Source organism: Mauremys reevesii, linkage group 6 (genome assembly GCF_016161935.1).
Source record: "Mauremys reevesii isolate NIE-2019 linkage group 6, ASM1616193v1, whole genome shotgun sequence".
NCBI lineage: Eukaryota > Metazoa > Chordata > Testudines > Geoemydidae > Mauremys > Mauremys reevesii.
In genome coordinates, this window is record NC_052628.1 from 92591575 (window position 1) to 92614005 (window position 22431).

At 42.4% G+C, this 22431-nt stretch overlaps 1 protein-coding gene and 1 pseudogene across 1 annotated transcript in view; both read left to right on the forward strand.

Moving 5' to 3' along the window:
* The first annotated feature begins 7749 nt into the window (after positions 1-7749).
* On the forward strand, positions 7750-15233 carry LOC120407283 (annotated as a pseudogene).
* Positions 8525-22431, forward strand: part of LOC120407795 (cytochrome P450 1A5-like) — a 49548-nt gene continuing 35641 nt past the window's right edge. The window contains exon 1 of the mRNA XM_039543906.1: positions 8525-8642. The gene's annotated coding sequence lies outside the window, so the exon portion shown is untranslated. The remainder of the gene's footprint in view (positions 8643-22431) is intronic.

The window sequence follows — 22431 nt, forward strand, 5'->3', positions numbered from 1 at the left end:
TCCTTAAAACTGTGAACCAAGTGTACAGGACGCAGTGATGACTGCCTGAGGCTACGTCTGAGGCACTTTTGTCAGTATGTGAAAAACACCCCTCTGAGCAACATAATTTACACCGACAGAAGTGCCGCTGTGGACAGTGCTATGTCAGCGGGAGACGCTCTTCTGCCGACATACCTACTGCTGCTTGTTGGGGGTGGTTTAATTATGTCAATGGGAGAGCTCTCTCCTGTTGGCATAGAGCGGATACTCAGGAAATCTTACAGCAGTGTAACTGCTTCAGTACTGCTGTGTCACTGTAAGGTCTCTAATGTAGACATGGTCTGAGCCTGCAGAGAGCTAAGAAAATCACAGTGAGTTAGGTGAACTGCCTCACCTCATTTAGGGCCCCATGATTCAGTTGCTGTAGAATCTGGTATTTTTTCAAGATGCCACAGAATACAATATTTGACCATGGAATTTTTTATTTTGTTGCTGCCAGGCGACTGACATTTTGTTTTCTGGCTCCCTGACCTGGCAGAACCTGCCTGAGGCTGCTTCTTGCTCTCCAGCTTTCCTCATAAGAGGGAATTAATTGTCACACATACAAAAGGAGTTTTTTTGGTAGATGCCTGAACAACATTGAGGAGCCAACAGCAAGGGACTGGTGCTAGGCCACCTGGTCAGTATAGCAAATATATAACTCCAAAATTACTGTTGAAAATAATTATTGATGAATTTTATGTCAATGAGGATTTCCAGCTATGAGCCACAATTGTGTGTGATTTGTGGGAAGGGGATAAGGGCATTTCCTGCTACACCGAATCCTGCCACAAAATGTAAAGGTTGTGCCATAGGGTATGTCTACACTACAAGACTATTTCGAATCAACTTAAGTCGAATTTGTGGAATCGACCTTATGAAGTCGAATTTGTGTATCCACACTAAATACACTAATTCGACTGTGTGAGTCCACAGTAACGGGGCCAGCGTCGACTTTGGAAGCGGTGCACTGTGGGAAGCTATCCCACAGTTCCCGCACTCCCCGCTGCCCATTGGAATCCTGGGATTTCCCCCCAATGCATGCTGGGGGAAAAAATGTGTCGAGGGTGGTTTTGGGTAACTGTCATCATTGAACCGTCAATCATGCCCTCCCTCCCTCCTTGAAAGCGCCTGCGGGCAATCTGTTCGTGCACTTTTCTGCTCAGTGACAGCGGGGGCACCACAGCACTGCAAGCACGGATCCCACTGCAGTTATGGCCGTTGTCAACTCCTCGCACCTTATCGTCCACCTCTTCTACAGTCAGCTGCTGAGAAATAGGACTACTTTTCAATGGTGCTGCGAGCACTGGTGGACCATGGGGGACGTTTTACCAACATCAACGTCGGGTGGCCAGGCAAAGTTCATGACGCGCGTGTTTTCAGGAACTCTGGTCTGTTTAGACGCCTGCAGGAAGGTAGTTTCTTCCCGGACCACAAAATAACTCTTGGGAATGTGCAGATGCCTATAGTGATCGTCGGGGACCCAGCCTACCCGGTAATGCCCTGGCTCGTGAAGCCCTATGCAGGTGCCTTGCACAGCGACAAGGAACTCTTCAAGTACCAGCGAGCAGCGTGACCTGTGACTGTTCAGTTTCTTTACAGAGAAGCTGAACCTGCCCCTGTTTCTTTACCAAGTTACTGTTGACTAGCATCTGCAGTTACATACCCCATCCACCCCGCTTCCCCCACTTCCAACACACGTTTAAAAATAAAATACATGTTCCACTGTAACTTTACAAAGGTTTCTTTATTGATGACTTTGCGTTAAAGGGTTGGAACTGGGACGCGGACTGTGCTGGGTAGGGTGTGCGGTGATGTAAAGACCGCCTCTAAACTCAAGGAATGACAGGCTCCTGCTTCTAGAGCAGTCCGCAGTGCCGGACTGGTTGTTTCAACGGAGCCTGCCATCCCTCCTTTTTGGGACTCTGTGTGCAGGGGCTATGTGGCCTTTTGGCGGGGGAGGACGGATACAGATTCCTCTGCTGCGTGGCTCTGTGGTCCAGGACAGGGACCGCTGCATGAGATCTGTAACCCCCCTCCCCCGCTACAAAGTCACGTATCCCCGCACCCGCACAGAACCTGCAAACCACCTCCCATACCGACCAGGGTGCCTACTGACTGCACTGTGTGTGTGACCTGCTGCTGATCCTGCCCCCGTGTCTGTACCCTGGTAAAGGTGATTGTCCTGTCCAATTACCAACCCCCTTCCCCCCCTTCAAACACAGTCTCCTCTAAAAGAACATGATGGAAACAGTAATTAACAGAAAAGTATTTTTTATTATCAACTAGACAGGGGATGAAACTGGGACGGGGGCTTGGGTGAGGCGGGAAGGAAAGGACTTCTCAAAATTTAGGGTATGAGAGCTTTTGGGTACTTGAGCACTCTGCTGGGGTGCAGTGTCAGTTTCCACGGCCCTGCGCCCCTCCTTCTGGTTATTTTGGGTGAGGGGGGGGGACTGTGTGTGGGGGGGGGGGCGCAGAGATACACTGGGGGGGGGCCTGTCCTCCCTGCCTGCTGTCCTGCAGAACATGCACAAGGCACCCGGGCACCCCCCATTTCCTCCTCATCCAAGCAGTCTTGCCGTCCTTTTCCTCTCCTCCTCTCTCACCCTCCTCTCCTCCTCTGGTGTGGTACAGAGTACAGAGAGAGAGAGGGTCTCCTCCTGCTCTGCTGCTCTGCTGCCTCACCCCAGCAGCCCCCCATATCTCGCCGTGTCTTTTCTTTTTTCTTTCTTTTCTTTCACTGCCTAATCTTTGCCAGCCTCTGTGGAGTGGCAGGTCTGGTCTGTGTGGCAGGAAGGGAGGAATGAGAGAAAAAAAGGAAAAAAGAGCAACATTTTTTGCAGTACACACAATACTCTGTCTCTCTCTGTCTCTTGTGGTCTGGGTGGAGAGGGGGGTGCCTGATGCAAAAAAAATTTTCGCGGGTGGTTCTGGGTGGTCAGTCATCCCAGTCATCCTTCCTCTGGCCTGGCAAATCATTTTGAGCAATCATTTTTGCTTTCAGGCATTCCGGCACAGCCTGGCATGGCATGGCAACATGGAACCTGCCTGTTTTGTTTTTTGCCTTGTGTGTGTGCTAGATGTGTATGCCAGCAGCAGCAGCTAGCAGCAGCACTAAGCAGCAGCATGCAGCAGCATGCTTTTTGAGCCAGCCAGACATACACACCATACATACCATACATACTACCATACCATAAATTGATCATGGTTAAGATGATCATGCACAGCACCTTTTTTGCTGCTGTCAGTGCTGCTGCTGCTGATCTGGGCTGCCTGGCTGAGATCAGCCAGCAAGGCAGAGCCAAATCCTGAATCAATCCTGACTTTCCCCTCCTAAAATCCCTAAAATTAAATCTAGAATATGGGAGAATGTGTAGCAGAGAATGTAGAAGACCACTGTATCAGAGAGCCCAGAGCACAGCTTCTCTGTGCTTCTCTCCCATAGATTATGAGCTATGCTATATTCACTGTGGGGTGCTCCTGCAACCCACCTGTTTCCCTCATCTTCCTGTTCCCCCAGCCTTCCCCCCCCTGGATGTGTGTACACCATACTGATGTGATGAGTAATAAGAATGCATGAGATAAGACACAGTGAGTGAAGAGTGTGAGAAATGAGTGAAAAAGAGTCCAAGGGCCTAGTGGAGGAAGACAGAGACATTAGGACATGGAGAGGAGGGAGGGGAGCCCTGCAGCTTCCTGTCAAGGGAAACTGAATCTTTACTTTATTTAGGGTGGGGGGGGGAGGGGGCTCAATGGCTCAGCCCCTGTTGCCCACATGACCACCCATCATACTGCCATCTACCAGGAAAAAATTTGAGCAGGCGCCCATGATCGACCTCACTGATGCTGACTGATGATGCTAGTGCCCATGGTTGCCCACTGTGCCCATGTGCCATGTATGTGATGTCATATATGAGTCATGCAGGGGATGTCATATGGGCCCACATGGGGGAGTGGGGCAGCAAGGATATTGGTGTTGGATATCTGCAGCATCATGTAAATATCTGCAGCATTCAGTAAAGATAGTTCAAGATTGTGTTTTCCAACAGAGGACTGTTCCCTTTCACTTCGAATTGGTGAGAGGAGTGGGTGACCCCCGAGCCACTGCTGCTGACCTGACCAGCACAAGCATTTTTTGCTAGAGAGACAGCACAGCAGGTGGGAATGCAAACAGGAACAGACAGATACTCCCCCTCCTCCTTGCCCTCCTCAGTCCCCCCCCCCCATTGCGTTTCCATGATTTTCTTTTGCTCTGCAGTTTTTTGCTCTATGCATTGTTTGTGCTACTTTCTGAGTGCTTTCTCTGTAAGAATTTTTTTTAAAAACATTACAGTAATTCCAATTTTCTCCCCTAATTCAATAGATGAGACTGAGGACAGGAGGAGAGACACCTCAGGAGCAGAGCACAAGAGCGAGCAGCGGCGCATGCTGCGCACAAACCAGCAGCCCTCAGGCAGCAATGCTCGGCACATGCTGAATGCTCCCTGGAAAGCCTGCCTGGCGTGGCAAAGTGTGCTACCACGGAGCAACCTGGCAGGCAGCTCTCCTCCCCCTCCTCCTTTCCAGGCTTTTCGATTTCTCCTGGATCTCTCCTGGGATATTCTGAGATATCTGTATATATATTATTCTATATATATATATAGATCCTTTTCACATACTTGATTAAGTATATTTAATTCCCTTAAATATATTCAGGGTAAATTTGATCTAGGAGACTTCCCTTCCCTGGGGTCTGGGTGAAGGGCCGAGGGGGAGGGGGGGAGGGTCGGGTGATGAGGCATGAGACCTGCATTGTAAGCGCTTCCACCCACCTGCCTCCCGCTCCACCTCCCCTCCCCCTCCCATCCCTTCCGCCTTCCCACCATCGCGTCCATCGCCGCCACACTGGCATCGTCGACAGCCACGATCACTGGTGGGGCAGTGTGACAGTCTGCCGTCCGTTGTTTTTTGCTTCCGGTTTTGGTGATTTTGTTGCGCGCTCCTTTGATGGCCCTTGTCTCCCTCCTTGTCTCTCATGGCTGTGCCTCTGTCTCTCCCGCTTGTTCTCTCCATCCCATTTTTGCAGCCTGCCATTTTTTTTTTCTCGCCCCACACACGATCAGATCCAAAACTTCCCTTCTAGTCAGAGATTCCCCCCGTCTATCTCAGGTGAGAGATTGCTTCCTATCTCTGCTGCTGAGCTGCTGCTCTTGCTGCTAGCTCTGCCTTGCTGCCCAATGCTGTCCCCTCTGCCAAAAAGTGAAAAACTGAAAAAAAATTCAAACAATCTTCCCAGAAATTTTTCTTTGGCTGGTCCTGGAATCCGCTGTCAGACTGCTGTCCAGAGCGCCTGTGTGTGTGTGCACCAAGTGTCAGGCTCGAGCCTGCTATGAACGAGCCATGTCTAGATTAGTTCGATTTCGGCACAGCCATAGCTAATTTAGCGCGACCCCCTCTCGGCGTAGCTCTAATTCCCTCGTCCAAAGAGCCCGAATTAATCGAATTAAAAAATGCCAGGGTAATTAATTTTGGAATTGGTGTGGGTTGAAGCAGAATTAAATTAATTTGTTGGTGTAGGCCTAAAGTCTAGAAGTACTTGGGCCCTGTCTGTAGGCCACTTTTTCTCTGTTGAGGCTGCTTTCTTTCAGAGAGGGTAGCTTAAGTTCTGGGAAGTTCTCAGCAGTTTACACAGAGGGCAGTTTAAGCAGTATCTCTTCAAGCAGTTTAGGGCACTGCACTGTTGCAGCGCACTGCTGCACTGCTAGAGGCTGCAGCGCTGGGCAAGGCTTTCTTGGCGCTGCAATCAGTTGCAGCACCACACCAGGCTGCAGGGCGCTGCAGCTCACCACCTGGCCTGTGGCTGTGTGCACACAGCAGCGTGCAGCGCTGGATGTAGCGTGGTCAGACACACATCAGCGCTGTGCTCACCTGCTGTGACACATTGTTAGCGCTTTTAGTTTGATCTTGTTTAATTAATTTTTATATCTTGTTTTCCCTTTGATTTTTTTAACTTTGTTTTGTTTTTTTTTTTGTGCTGTCTTTGTTGTTTGCTCTTATCTCTGTCTTGCTTTAGCTCTGTGATCCTGAACCTGTTTCAGCTCCAATCCTCTGTGTGAACCTGTCAGGCTCTGCTTCTGTTCTGGAATCTGTCTGTGAACAAACAAAACTCCTGTTTGCTGCTGTGAAAATCTCAAACATGTTTGCTGTGATCATAAAACTCTGGCTGTGGCTGAAACAGTGGGAAACAGGCAGGTCACAGAAGAGGGCACAAAGAGAGGGGTCGCTAAAAAGAGGGTTTTTGCAAAAAGAGTGAAAACAGAAAAATGTTCAAAAAACACCCTCTTTTGAAAGCTAAAATGACACACTAGACCCCACTCCCCCCCACCCCCAAAAACTCAACCCCCCCTCTTCTCCCCCCCTCCCTGTGCCACACTGCATGCCTCCACACAGCGCTGCTGCTGCCCCAGCTGCTCCACACACCAGTGCTGTGCAAATGCTCACATGCTGCCACACAGCGCTGTGTAGCTGTGAGTGTGCCCACACACAGCCGCTAACTCCTACAGCAAGCCAAAGTGTAGCCAAGCCCACTGACTTCAAATCAAGATTTAGACCAGTGTTAAACTAAAATCAAACAAAGATTTATCAAAAGTGTTGCAATGGTTTTTGTTTGGTTTAAAATGGTGTTTGGTTTGTTTTTTTTTTAGTATTTTGTTTTATTTTTATGTTTTTTATTTTTTTTTTATTTTTTTTATTAGTTGGAACGTGTGAAAAACAAACATGATCTAAGATTATATTTACTAAAGAAGATTTCCCTGTGGATGGTAATACACTATGCAGTGGGGAAATTATTTTGATTTAATTAGGTTTGCTGACATATGGTGAAATGATCACATTACATATCATCCTTTCACTCAGTCATTTTCAGACCAGTGGAGGATGAAGGACTGTTTAGTACGTGCCCATCAATTTCCATCCTTATTCTTCTGAAGGTCTTGGAGCCAAAAGCTCATGAGAAGTAGCCAAATCAGGCTTGTGAGAGCATAGACAAGACCATCCTCTGAACCGTGCGTCTGGCATGATTGTACCTATCATTTATGAAGGTTTGTTCATTTCGGTCACATATATGGCAGTGACAATGAAGCAAATGTCTCCAACTTTCAGATGGGCTGCTAAAATTGTATCTAGTGTTAAAATGGTTATAGCAGGAAATAACCTCACAAGATGAATCACATCCTGTCTTTCAGAGGGTAAGTAGTTCATTTGAGTCTAAGCAAAACAATTGGAAATTAAGGTCCATTTGCTATGTAACTAGATGATATTTATTACAGTTGTTTCTGTACTGTTGATACTAAATACTAATTTTATGGTAACCTGGTACATGTTGCAAATCTTGTTGGTTATCTTGTTACTTGGAACAAAAATCTTAAGCAAGCTGAAAAACAACTAGTTGCTGCTGCTACTCTTAAAGGGGAACCAGATAATGTGAATAACCAGAATAACACATTTTTCAGGTTAATTATGAGGCAAGATTTCATTAAACCAGAGAGTATACACAAACTTAGAATTTTCTGTGAATCCCTCGTGTATCTGAATTCAAGGAATAAATTAAGTTGAGGCTCTCCAGGATGATTCCAGTCAGCATACTGCTAAACTTGTTGCCAAGCAACAAATCTCTAGCTCTAGCTTATAATTACATTGTACTGTAAAAAATGCTGCTTGAAAATTGTCCCCCAAAACAACAAGGAACTGATGAGTCACTGTCAGCTGCTGGCAAATAACACAAGAGACAATCTAGCAGAAAGTGAGTTATTCTCAGTCACTGAACTGCTTCCTAGAATGCATGCCCTCGCAGTTAAAAAGCCAGCTCCAGAAATTAGAGTCACAAAAGGATGTGTAGTTTATGAAATCCCAGGTATAGAAGAAATTCAAGATGAAAGTGTTGGAATGTACAGTTATTCAGATCAGAGAGAGCTGTGGAGTGAACTGACCAGCTCTCAGGTGGATTACCCACCAGGGGACCAAGAACTGGATGATCAAGATGACCAAGGCCAAGTGTGCATGTGTGCTTGCACCTGGAAGTGTTCTGTTTGATGGCATTACTTAGGTTTTCCCACATCTTTGGTTCCAGCATCTTGGGTTTTTTTTAATTCAGAATAGGAGCTGGTTGTGAGAGGCTCTGTTGTGACTTTTCATGATAAACTTGGCTGAAGTGAAGGTAGCCCGAGCTGGCTGTGAAAGAGACCTGTCACATGAAGGCCTGTTCTCTGCTTTTCCATATAATGAAGCTTGTTTTTGTCAAGGACTGCCTTTTTCATACTGGATTTATTTGAAGTTATCAGGGTTGCTCAGTAGAAAAAAAACTGGCTATGAGAAGGGCCTAATGTTTTCTCCTGTTAGTCACTGAAGATTGGATGGAATAGAACTGGAGTTGATCTTTTGCTGGGCAATCCCCTGTCAGTGAATTTGCTGTTTGTTTATTTTTTCTGTTGCATGTGTGACCCTGCCCTTGTTGCAGTGGAACTAGGATTGTTCTTGGGATAAATGCTTATTTAAAAAAAGCTTTGCTGGAGTTGGACTGCTCAAATCAGCTACTTTGCCTGATGAAGGAACCCCTGCACTGAAAGCTGTTTTACTGCTGCCAGGTAGGCAAATGAATTGAAATAATTTCTACTAATACTGAATAAGTCCAAAGGATTTATTAGGTATATCTACTTGATAATGCAAGTTGAGTTATACTTAAATAGGTTGCTTTCTGTACTTAATTGTCATTGTAAATAATAAGACTTTTAAAATGATTGAAATGTGTTGTTTAATTGATAATTTGTACATCAGCAGATGGAAATGTAATTATGCTGTGGGATATTTGGTATGCCATGACACTTATAAATAACTACTCAACTGATCTTTGTACTGAAACTCAGTTTTCTTTTAAGTGATATGAAATAAATACATTAACAGCTAGTTATTGAATTGTTAAAAAAGGTTATGTTGCAGTCCTTGTTTTCATCTTAGAATCTCATTGCAGGTTATTCCTGAAAACGTTATATCATTAATATTATAGAAGCCAGCCTTGCATTTCTTAATGATAAAAAAACTTCCGTTGATTAAAAACTGCTGGAGTTGATACTTAACTTGCACAGTTTCATTCCATTAAATCTATTCAGTGTATGCAGAGAAGTGGGTTTGTGATAAATGTTATACTGCTAATTATTGTTTGTACAGTAAAATGCTCTGGAAATGCTCATTATTAGTCATGATATTATGTGTAACTCCTCCATCTGAACTAAGGACACCACACTGCTTTAGGGTCTGATTCTGATTAGAGTTGTGTGAATAAATGAATTTTAGGTTTGTTTGCCAAAATAAAATAAAAAATAGTTTCAGGTAAACCTGAAATGAACATTTTTCAAATATTTTTGCAACCAGAAAATTAAAAAAAAATATTGTTTTGGGTCAACTGATGTTTTGCTTAACCTAAAAAAGTTTCATTTTGGTTTTTACTTTTTTACATTGTTACATTTTTTAATGAAATTGAAGAAAAATTTGAAAAGAAACATTTTGAATCAAAAACATCAAAATGTTTTATTTCAAAACTGTCAAAATGAAATATTTCATTTTTTTCAGATTTTTTTCTGTTTGTTTTCAACTGAAACAATTTGGTGAATTTGACGTGAACGTGAAAATGTTTCAGTTGACCCAAATCTGATTTTTTTCAGGAATAAAAACCCTGTCCAAAATATTTTGCCCAGTTGTAATTTTGATCTCATTTACACCAGTACTTAGAAAATCAGTAGTAGCCTCACTAAAGTCAATGGAATGATACCACTTTATAGCTGATGTAAGTAAGATCAGAATCAAGAACTTAGGCTGTTAGGTAGTGAAAGCAGATGTTGCTGGGAGTTTATACTATATGATTAAAATGCCAGTATATAAAGGTTGGAGTAAGATTTTCAAATCTAAAAGTTTCCCAAGTTATGGCAAGAATCTAGTGAAACATATTATATCCCAGTTTTGTTTTCAAATAATACTTATGGGCCTCCACTGTTAAGAGGGGATTTGAAGCAAAGACCTAATCCCTCCCAGGTATAAATCACTATATATTTTACAAAGAACTATGACTGTAATTGCAGCTCTTTTTCTTTAAGGACTGCTTTTATTTCTTCTGAAAACTTGAATTATTTTCCTATTAAGAAGAAAGCCAAAAAGCAAATATGATCCTTTTTTAAAATTCCTGATATACTAGCAGAATCTCAAGCTTTGCTTACTTTTTTTTTTTTGCATTTAAAATTATTCCTCTAGTTATTTGCTGATATATCTAAGAGAAGAAAATATGATGGAAGTTGTGGAGGACAGGAAGTTAACTATGGCCCTGATTTCCCTCTCAAGTCTAAATCTGGCATAACTACACGGGTGTAAAATTGGTGAAAGTGAGAAGAGAATCAGTACCAGAATGGTGATCTTTTACTGTGTGGTCCCGATCTGCACTGGGATCTGAGCTGAGTTACACCTAATGATGAAAAAGCCAGATTACAATTTACAAAATCTAGGTAGAAGTCTAACAGAGGCACAGACAACACAGGCTGAGAGGGTTTCTCTTGGTCAATAATATTGTCCATCATGCATCCAGAATTGTAAAATGTTTGATTAGGATGTTTGCCATCACTTGCATTTTTCTTTCTTTCTAATGGAAATGCTTTTAAAAGATCTGATGATCTTACAAGTGTTGCTCACTAAAGCAGCTATTCAAGCAGTCATGTTTAGAAATACTAACATAAATTGGATATAAAAACACAAGAAACAATATTTACATGGGGCAGTCAATGTTTATAGCCCATAATCACAGACTCTCTCTTTCCCTTTTTATAAACATTAACCAAACTGATAAGTCAGTTTAAAATTATATTGTGTACATTTTACATTAATAATTTATTCCAGAAAAGTTGGGAAAATCACTGAATAGATTACTTAATATATATTTCAATAATTTATTATGGAATTAATATGGGACTAATCTTCAGTATAAGAATGGAAATTATATGCACAGCAAACATTTTTTAAGCAAGGTTTTCATGTTCCTGCTTTTATTGTTAGGAGATGGGAGCAATCTGGTAAAAAAAATAATCTTTTAAAAATATTTCAGAATTAATTTGCGATTAATAAAATGTGGTAAAAATTTTTAAGAAAAATATATTGCAATTTCTTTTTCTGTCTGGTTTTCTTCTTCCTCACATCCTGCTAATGCAGCTGGAATCAGTTCCAGGAAATACTGTTTCTTTGGAAATTTAATAAATACCATAATTGTTATTAAGTTAATGAATGGAGAGTTTGGGATTTATATTGCACTGCTGGGATTTTATTCCTTTTTTCCCCTTCCCAACAATAGCACATCCATATAATTGTGCATTTTTCAAATGTAATTGTTTCAGCAGGAAATATTTATTTCCAGCACACTAATTTTGAAACGTACTCATTTCCAGTTTAATAATCATTTCCTTCTAGTCACATTGATTGTTTTTATCAAACAATTCTTTATGAATGACAATTCTGTTCCCATTTGTCAAAGCTGAATGTACAGGTTTGATCATGCATCCACACAACCCACTCTTAAATACAATGTGATATATGCCATCATGTGCCAGCAATGCCCCTCTGCCATGTACATTGGCCAAAACTAGACAGTCTTTATATAAAAGAATAAATGGACACAAATCAGACATCAAGAATTATAACATTCAAAAACCAGTCAGAGAACACTTCAATCTCCCTGGCCACTTGATTACAGACCTAAAAGTCGCAATATTACAACAAAAAAACTTCAAAAACAGACTCCAACGAGAAACTGCTGAATTGGAATTAATTTGCAAATTGGACACCATCAAACTAGGCTTGAATAAAGACTGGGAGTGGATGGGCCATTACACAAAGTAAAACTATTTCCCCATGTTTATTTCTCTCCTCCCCTCCCACAGTTCCTTACATCTCCTTGTCAATTGCTGGAAATGGGCCATTTTCATTACCACTACAAACAGTTCTTTTTCTCTCCTGCTGATAATAGCTCACCATATCTGATCACTCTCTTTCTAATGTGTATGGTAACACTCATTGTTTCATGTTCTCTGTGTGTGTATACATATATCTTCCTACTGTATTTTCCACTACATGCATCCGATGAAGTGGGCTGTAGCCCACAAAAGCTTATGCTCAAATAAATTTGTTAGTCTCTAAGGTGCCACAAGTACTCCTGTTCTCTTAAATACAGGTTTCTATTTCATTGTGGAGATTGAGATTAATGAGATCAATGTATCTTACTCCTATTTTTCTCTTTAGAATTATTATGTGTTTTCTATAGAACTTTAATGTTAATACCAAAATGCTTATTTAAATATCTCCTCCCTCTTTCCTACACATGCTGAACATTAGTTTCTTCTTCAGTACAACTGAAGCCTTGATAGACTGGACATTTGAAATAAAAATATCCTTTACTGTTTGTAAGTTGCTGAAAGAGGCTTTGAGCCAAAACATTCATATCTTCCTCCTCCCACTTTTGAATGATCTACTTTTTGGACATTTTTAGCACTTAAAAAAATGAATGGCTCAATTCCTGCTCTTTTTCATACCAAGGCACATCACTTAACTCAATGACATTACTGCTGATTAACCCTGGTGTGACTGAGAGTAGACTTTGGCTTATTAAATGATTTAATGCATCCTATCAATAAATCTGTCTGGGTTCATTGTCCCAAAGACCAAAGAAAAAGGCCACTGATTGTTTAGAGGTGTGTTGTTGTTTATGTGAAAGTTCACAGTGTTACCACAATAATATTTGTCTTTTGAGAGTTTTACTTTATACATTCCTGTTTACTGAAGTATTTAAAATAGCTTTCATTTCATAGACTTTGTTAATAGATTCATTTAATAAATGAAAATTGAGATTAAATTTCAAAATGAGATTAAATTTCATTTAATAAATGAAAATGAAATTATTAAATGGATATAATATTAAATTGATTTTGGATGTGGGTTTGTTATTTTTAATGATTTTCTTCAGTCACACCAGAGCTAAATGAACTCAGTAGTGAGCGCTGCTAACTCATAGAGTTTGACAGTACTTTACAAAAGATTATAACACAAAGCCAGGAGCTGAACAATCTTAGTTCAAAAATTGGGCTGATAAAATTGGACTTTTGCATATGATTTCAAGCACATAATAGCTCATAATGGGTAAATACAAAGCATCAAAATATTTAAATAAGAATAGGTAATACATGATTTTTTACATTTGAACAGAAGATCTCGAAACACACAAGGGAAAATAAAAGACCTGTGATACAGCTGTGGCTGGCCCAGGTCAGCCAAGTCAGGCTCACACTGGGGGCTGTAAAACTGCAGTGTAGACATTTGGGCTCAGGCTGGAGCCTGGGCTCTGGGGCCTTCCCTCTCCCCCCTGGACTTACACTGCAGTGTAGACATACCCATAGTAGAAATGTTTCACAAACAAAAATCCACACACATTTCAGTATTTTCTGCAAGAAATTTCAAATTTTTCAATGAAAAAACACTTTTCCAAAACATGTGTGTGTTTGGATTTTTGTTCTCTCCCCACTCTCTCGCCTCCTTTTTCCTTTTTTGACCCCTCCTTCAGAACATTTCAAAAGAAAAAAACCTTTGGGAAAATGTTCATTTTAGAAAAGAGGTCATTTTTCATCAAAAAAGTGTTAAATAGAAAATTTCAACCAACAGCAGTCGTAACCTCCATTTCAATTCCATTCACGTTATCCTTTGACCTCACTAATATTCATTCTTAATCCTCAGGGCCCATACAAGGATCAAGTAAAATAATGTCACCAAATCAATCATAAAGCAGACATTTAGCACTGAAAGAGAAGTTTGAGATGATTGGGTGTATCTATTGGTATAATACCGTATATCCTGCTTATATTCTAAAGTATTCCTTCTATGCTCTGTGCTACTGTACATAACCCAGCCATCAACTGTGGAGTATACCTAGATGTCCATTTGTACATTCAGTAACATCTAAATAATGCAGATGTGAAAACTTGTCCTCACTCCCCTTTGAGAACTTCATTTGAGGCAAAGATTAAAAGAGCACAATTTGCTGGTTTTGTTGGTACCTTTTCCTGGTTTCCACATCTTCTTTTTTCTTACCCTTAATATGTCAGCTTGTCTCTCTCTCTGTGACATTCTGCCCCTCATTACTGGAAAACCATTTGGTTTTTCCCATTCTCCCGCAACGGGCTTCTCTCATTTCTTCCCATGGGGATCTCCATTCCCACGCTGTGTGGTGTATCTCTTCCTACTTCTTCCCCAGCCCTTCTGCCACTTTGAACTGAATCCCACCACTCATCATCACCTCTGCTCTCCCACAGCCTCTCTGCCACCTCAAACTGCATCCCACTGCTCATCATCACCTCTGCTCTTCCACAGCCCTTCTGCCACCTTGAACTGCATCCCACCGCTCATCATCACCTCTGGTCTCCCACAGCCTCTCTGCCACCTCGAACTGCATCCCACCGCTCATCATCACCTCTGCTCTTCCACAGCCCTTCTGCACTCACAGAACCCCAGCACTCCTGCATCCTCAGAGCCCTTCAGACTACCCCAGCCATCCCAGTAACCTCACAGCCATTGAGCTGTTTGGGACCATGGAATGGTACCTAAAGCTGAACTCACCTTCACCCAGCAAGCCCAGCTGAAGAAGTTCAACCATATCAAAGCCTATAACCTTCAGAAAGTAATGAGGAGCCTCAGGGAGCTGCTAGAGTCCAAGCCCTCCCCCTGCAGTCTTCTGCCACAATGAGGTCTAGGAAGGGAACATCCCACTCTCATCCCCTGACAAGCTGATGCTGACTGTCTTTGAGTACAGCAGCTAAAACTGCAGGGGCTTCGACATTGGCAGTCACTTCTGTGCATGGGTTTATGACTACACTCAGGACACATGGCCCTTGTACAAGACCTCCATGGAGACCTTACCCTCCTTGCCAGCAGCAGCTGCACTTCATTCGGCACTACCTCTGGGAGGACTTGGGGAGGCCCAAGGACATTATGGACAAGGAGCAGGCCTGCACTGAGGAGGAGATACACACTGAGATCAGCCAGTTCGCTCTGGCCTCTCACTTCTTTGGGGGCCTCTAGTCCCATCCTGCAAGCAAAGATCTCCACTACTGACTATGTACCTGGACTATGCACCGTGCCACTTCGAGGCCTACTTCTAGCAGAGGGTGCGGTGCACGTGACCAGGCTGGTCCACAGCATCCCCCAGCCCGGCTCTGCCTGCTCCACTCTCAGACTCTGCCTCCTGCAGGTTGCTGCAGACATGTGGGGCCTGGCAGTCACTACTGAATGGCTTCTTCCTGGCCAAGGGATCCATTTGCCCTGTGCTATCAAGGGACAGCAGCTGCTAAGGACCACAAGGGAACAATGTGCATACCCCATATGTATGTATGTATGTATATATCCCTCCTCCAGCCTCTGGTACCTGGAAGGACCTGTCCTTTCCATCTGCTGTGGAGGAGGAGTAGGCAGTCAGCTGTGACAGAGACTGATGGTGGCAGCAATCAGCTCCACCTGCTGGCAGGGACTGGAAGATGCAGGATTATTCAATGGAGCGAGAAGAGCCTGGGGAGGCTGAAGGAAAGATTTGGAGAGGCATCACCACCTACTGGCTTCCCAAGGCATTGGGTCTGGTCTCATAGGAGTGGTTTATTTCTACTGTGTTATAAACAAACTTGCATTCAATAAATGTACTGTTTATATGACCATTTTAGAGGGTGGCATATGAATAGACGGAGGTCAGAGACCTCTCAGCTGCGGTTCAAACCACATCCCCAGCGAGGGTCTCTTTTAGTCCAGATATAAAAGATGTAGCTGTCCTAAATGCATATTTCAGAGGATATTAGGGGACAAAGTGGGTGAAGTAATATCTTTTATTGGGCCAACTTCTGTTTGTGAAAGAGACAAGCTTTCAAGCTGCACAGAGCTCTTCTTCAGGTCTGCATATTTCAAAGGATTGCAGGATCTAGTGGAACTCCATTTGAGAGCCTTTATACCCTGATTATTCTGCTTTGGTTCATATGACTTGCAGCTCTGAGCTCAGGACAAGGCTATTAGTGCTTGAATCTACATAGAAAACTGGAGTTGCCATACTGAATTAGACCTGTGGTCAATCTATTCAGTATCCTGTCTCTGACAATCCCTAGCACCCAAGGATTCAGTTATGGGATAATCTGCTCCCTATGCACATCTCAACATAAATAGTTAGCTTGTCTTAAACTTCAAATGAGAGGTTTCATATCCCTTCCAAAACTTTTTTTTGTTCACAGTAGTTAATGCTAGTCTAGATAGTCTTGTTATCCATATCAATATCCAGTCCCCTTTGTATCTTGATACGTTTTTGGCCTCAATAACATCATGTGACATTGATTTTAATTATGTGTTATGTGAAAAGGTATTTTCTTTTATCGGTTTTGAATTTGCCAACTTTCAGTTTCATTGACTATCTCCTTGACTTATGAGACAGGAAGAAAGTTCCTGATGTACTTCCTCTAAACCATTCATTATTTTATATACTTTTATCACACCCCTCTTCTTCATCTCCTTTCTGAAGTTAACATTCCCAATCATTTCAGTTTCTCTCACTATTATTGATTTTCCAATGGAAATAGGTTCCATCAGAGAATTCCACACCAGCTTTACGCAGCTCACACTCTTAGTTGGGGGTGGCCAACCTGTGGCTCTGTAGCCACATGCGGCTCTTCAGAAGTTAATATGTGGCTCCTTGTATGGGCACCAACTCTGGGGCTAGAGCTACAGGCACCAACTTTCCAATGTGCTGGGGGGTGCTCACTGCTCATCCCCTGGCTCTGCCACAGGTCCTGCCCCCCACTCCACCCCTTCCCACCCCCTCCCTTGAGCCTGCCATGCCCTTTCTCCTTCCTCCCCCCTCCCCCCCCAGCCTCCTGAACCCACAAAACAGCTGATCAGGAGGTGCGGGGAGGGAGGAGGAGGCACTGATCGGCGGGACTGCTGGTGGGCAGAAGGTGCTGGGGAGCAGAGGTGTGGGGGGAACTACTCGGGGGCTGCTGACGTATTACTGTGGCTCTTTGGCAATGTACATTGGTAAATTCTGGCTCCTTCTCAGACTCAGGATGGCCACCCCTGCCCTAAGTCTTCTCTTTCTAAAGAGACACTTCCAGTTTCCTTATATTTGGATAGGCTATATAACAGGCTACCTGCTTCAGTGACTGAACAGAAGTCACTTATTATTCCCCAGCAGGATCAACACCTGCTATCAGGGTGGGATATTTCACAAAATACTGACAACCTTTCTATCGGAATGGGGCAGGGAGGCTATGGAGGGGGATGGGGGAGAGGGAAGAGGCGTTTGGAGAGGTGTGTTCATGTATATGAACATCCCCTGTGTGGAGTGGATCTTTACTCCATGTCAGTCCCTGCAGTCAGAATACTGGAAAAAGGAGGAAGTCCGGCATGGAGAAGGTTCCAGGGTGGGGTCAGATGATCTGTTGCTGCTGCATAGACCCTGCTATATTCTACACGATAAAAGACCTACACAAAGTCCTATGCAGGCCTCTCCAGCCATGGGGTTGGAGTGCCCATTGTGCAGTGGCTCTGTGAGAGGGTGTCCGTTTGTGTCTCTGACTTTATTTTTGTTTAAAATTACCATTTTTTTCAGTGGGCCAACTGCCAAATTATCATTTAGGACAGTGGTTCCCAAACTTTAACAACCTGTAAACCCCTTTCACTAAAATGTCAAGTCTCGCAAACCCCCTCCTAAAAATGAATATTTCCAGGAATTTTCTCCTTTTCCTGAGTATAAATTATAAAAGCAGTGATCTTGGAAATATAAACTTTGTTTTTAATGACATGCTTATTACACACGATGTATTATTAATTATTATTTATCATTACAGTATTTTTTATTACATTATGAAAATGGCAACACTCTTCCAAGATCTCACTTTCATAGCTTGTATCACTTTGAATAAGCCAGTTATAAGACAAGGCGCCTATGTTTCATCAAGGAGTGTCAGATGTGAAACAGCATGAAGGTATTTAAGAAGCCAATTCAAAGAGTTCTTCCTACACAAGCATTCAGGTCTTGAGCAGTCCAGGCAAACAACACACGTTACAACAAAGCTTAAACTTGTTCTTCAAAATAATTTTAAAAACAATACTAGCTGCCGATTTAATTTTAAAAACAGCAAAAATATCCACCTCCCTTTCCACTTCTTATAAGGAGTCTTGAAGTTTAAATCTCCTCAGTGTGATAGAGATGCTCGCTTTGATCTGCTTAGCTCTTGGAAGTCCAGGGGCTCTGGGCTGCTGGCCCCATGCTGCCCAGGGTCCCTAGGGACAGCTCTGTCTGCCATTAGGGAATTTTTTTCCTGAGAACCCCCTCTAACATTTTGTGAACCCCCAGGAGTTCACGAACCCCAGTTTGGGAACCATTGATTTAGGACATTATACAATATCTTATTCCATGTAGGGAAGATAACAATAGGATGGTGATGAAGAGCCACAGGCTGAATATCATTTCCATGGAGTGTCCCAGTCCAAATCCCCAGCTCTTCACCTTAGAACTAGGTGTTTGTGTTCAGCCCATTATAGAGTAACAAGGCCAGCAGATGGGTTTTCATCAAAATTAAAACAAATTTGACAAGTCCTGTTAAGTATGTTATTGCATCACTGGGCTATATTTGATTTTTTATTCCAGGAATAGAAGATGTAAAATGTGACAACTATCACCAGTATTTTATTCCTATTTGTAAGCTATCTGTATGTTGAAATTTCACCTGAAGATTGTTCTTCACATGTTCACAGTTACTTACTATGCTGGTCTTTATTATGTCTGGTTGAGAAATTACTAAAACCCCCTTTAGTAAAGCCACCTACATGTGTTGATGTGTAGGTTAAACACTGACTATATTTAGCAGAAATAAGTATCTGGAAACCCTGCTCTCAGCCACATCTGCTCATAAATAACAGATCAGTATTCACCCATGAAAGCTTATGCTCCAATATATCTGTTAGTCTATAAGGTGCCACAGGACTTTTTGTCGCTTTTTACCGATCCAGATTAACACGGCTACCCCTCTGATACCAGATCACTGTGGTTATGCAATGAAGTGATATTTCAGTTATTTTAATGACAATTTAAGTGGATCATAATATATATAGAAATGAACTTTGTTATTTATCTGGAAAGAATAAAACTGTATCCGTGTTTCATCAGTCTGATGCTGTCTGGGAGTTCCTCAAGCTTATAAAGTGGTTTCAAGTTCATGAAGCGTTAATAATTTGCTTTCTCTTGCTAGGCTTGCTAAAATTTCCTCTGCATCTGCTTTTCATTATACCATTAAGCATTACAAAGTTATAGAACTGATTTCTACTCACAGCATGGCTCATTGTGATATAATAATTACAGAGCTGGATGTGTAAGTCTTGTCTGTGTATTTTTATTATATTTGTTAGATGGCATTCATTGTGTAATATTATTCAAACTTTTGGGTTTAAAATGGTATAAAAAAAAACTTTTTAGGCCCTGATTCACCACTGTGTTACTCCATTTTTTTGCCAGTATAGCCATGGAATTACACCAGCATAAAACAGGAGTAATATAGTTGTGACTCAAGCCCTTAATGGACAGCTGTGAAAGGACAGGGTAAATAAGAAACAAAGATAGCAACATACCAGGAAGTCAGTAGAAATTAGGGCTCCTGAAACAGAGACTTTTGAAGAGAATGTCTTAGATTGTAAAGTAATCTGATTTTAAATGATAACGTTAAATTTCCACTGGCAGTCATGCAACCTTGGGCTGTGGTCTTGTAAGATCAAACACAAGCTCAGCAAGGTCATGGATAATCAGTCCTTGGATGGAATATTTCAAAGCAAAACCCTAGGCAGCTGCTGTTCTATCCCCTCTCAGTCAGAACTGAGGGCTTGATTGTGCCTGGCTGCTCCTGAGGAGTTTGAGGGGAGGGAACAAAAAAACCTTCCTTCCCTTGTACCTTGAGCAGTGGCCAGGTAAAAAAATCAAAGTTCACATGTTCGTGAAAGTGCAGGGGCTGCTTCTTTTCAGCACCCTCTCAGCAAAGGTGAACCGGGGGAGGGGCAAGTACAGAAGAAACGGGGCTTGTCGGGTATACAGAAAAAATATGCTGCACCCTCTGAAGCAGTGGGTGCATCTCTAGTGTATGTGGGGAGTTCTGAGAACACGGTCTCACTGAAGCAGAATTCCTCCTGGGGAGTCCTCTAGACAGAACAGCACAGCACTGTCCCAACACAGGCCAGTGTTTATCAGGCATAACTAAGCCCAAACCAATGCCTCAATACATTGCTAGGGAGAACTGAGCTGATAAAAGAGCCACCCTTCAGATGAGATGCAAAACTGAGATCCACAGTACCTAGCATTTTTTCTTAAGTGTGGGGTTTTAGAGGTGGTGCCTGGCTGAATTCCAGTTGGGGATTTCATTTTTCCTACTTAAAATTTCCTTGTTAGTCTTAACTGGGGAAAGTGTTCTTTGTTTTCTGTCATACAGTGTTGAGCAGAGCTGTGATGTAGCCTTTCAGGGACAGGTGAAATGATCCCTGTCTATATTGAGTTCCAGATCCTGCAATCAAATCTGCTAGCACAGACCCGAGCCTGACTCTACATCGGCCCAGGGTTTCACACTAGTGGATCAGATTGCAGGTTTGGAGCCTTTGAGATCAATTTGCTGATATCTTTAGAAAATAGATGCCATGAAAGTCAGTTATAACAATGAAAAGCAGCATCTACTCCCCCCTTTACCAGTAAACTAGGAAAAATAAAGGGGTTTGTTGCTGAAGAAAACATCTAGTGATTAGTGGCATTTATGATCCCATTTTAACTGTGGGTTTTTTACAGAGATATTTGGCAAAAGTATTAAGGGCCCAGTTTTGAGAAAAGAGGCCTGAGGTTTGTGCACAAACAGGTACACTCAGGTGACTACACATGCAGCAGACATCTAACTGTGCCCAACTCACCCAACCTGAAAACATGATTGTGACGGTACACCCCATAAGGCTTTATGGAAATATGCTTATGAATGTATATATGATATAACTGGAATATGTTTTATGCTATATATGCCATACAACATATCTTTGTAAAGGTTATGATCTACTGAATCTATTAATCCTATTTGTATGCATCTATCATTTTTGTATTCGAAGTTATGAATATTGGCTGTGTACTGGCTTGATTTTTAAGTAGCCTTTGTAAAGCATTTGGTCAGCTTCTTGAGAAAGGAATGTACAAATTAAGTGCCCAATCAAGAAGCACTTAAAGGATAATGAATCTTGGAAAGCTCCAATCCACATAAGACGTCTACCTGGGGACTTTCAAGGTAGCATGTAAGCAATGGCTGCTGCCTGTAAAAATTGAGTCATGCATGGACATGTGACTTGCCTATGTGAGTCCAAAACTCCATCTTGAAGCTGGACTTTGCATAGGAGAGAGGAGGGGGTCTCCACCCACAAGAGAAAGTCTATTTAAGCCTGTGGAGACCCCTCCATTTTGTCTTTAGCTGACTAAATAGATAGCCTCTCCACCCCCAAGGATACCGGAAAGAAACTGGAACAAAGGACAGTAACTACCGGGGGTATGAGTGATTGGTGGACCCAGACTAGAAAGAGACTAGTCTGTAAAAGGAAGCTTACTGGAATTCCTCTGAGGGTGAGGTTTTATCTGTATTCAGTTTTCTTAGACATAGACTTGCGTGTTCTATTTTATTTTGCTTGGTAATTCACATTGTTCTATCTGTTACTACTTGGAACCACTTACATCCTACTTTCTGTATTTAATAAAATCACTTTTTACTTATTAATTAACCCAGAGTATGTATTAATACCTGGAGGGGCAAACAGCTGTGCATCTCTCTCTAACAGTGTTATAGAGGGTGAACAATTTATGAGTTTACCCTGCATAAGCTTTATACAGGGTAAAACGAATTTATTTGGGGCTTGGACCCCATTGGGAGTTGGGCCTCTGAGTGTTAAAAACAGGAACACTTCTTAAGTTGCTATCAGTTAAGTCTGCAGCTTTGGGGCACGTGGTTCAGACCCTGGGTCTGTGTTGGAGCAGACTGGCATGTCTGCCTCAACAAGACAGAGTGCTGGAGTCCCAAGCTGGCAGGGAAAGCAAGGGCAGAAGTAGTCTTGGCACATCAGTTGGCAGCCCCAAGGGGGTTTCTGTGATCCAACCCATCACAATGATTGTCTTCATTTTTTGCACATTTTTGCATATGAATCACAGACCTCCTTTTGTTCAAAGTGTAACTCTGAGACACGGTCAGTATTTCCTTTAAACTACTGTATGCAAAATGGGCAACTCAAGCTCCCTTCTCAACTTCTCCTATAACGTAGTGCTACTGT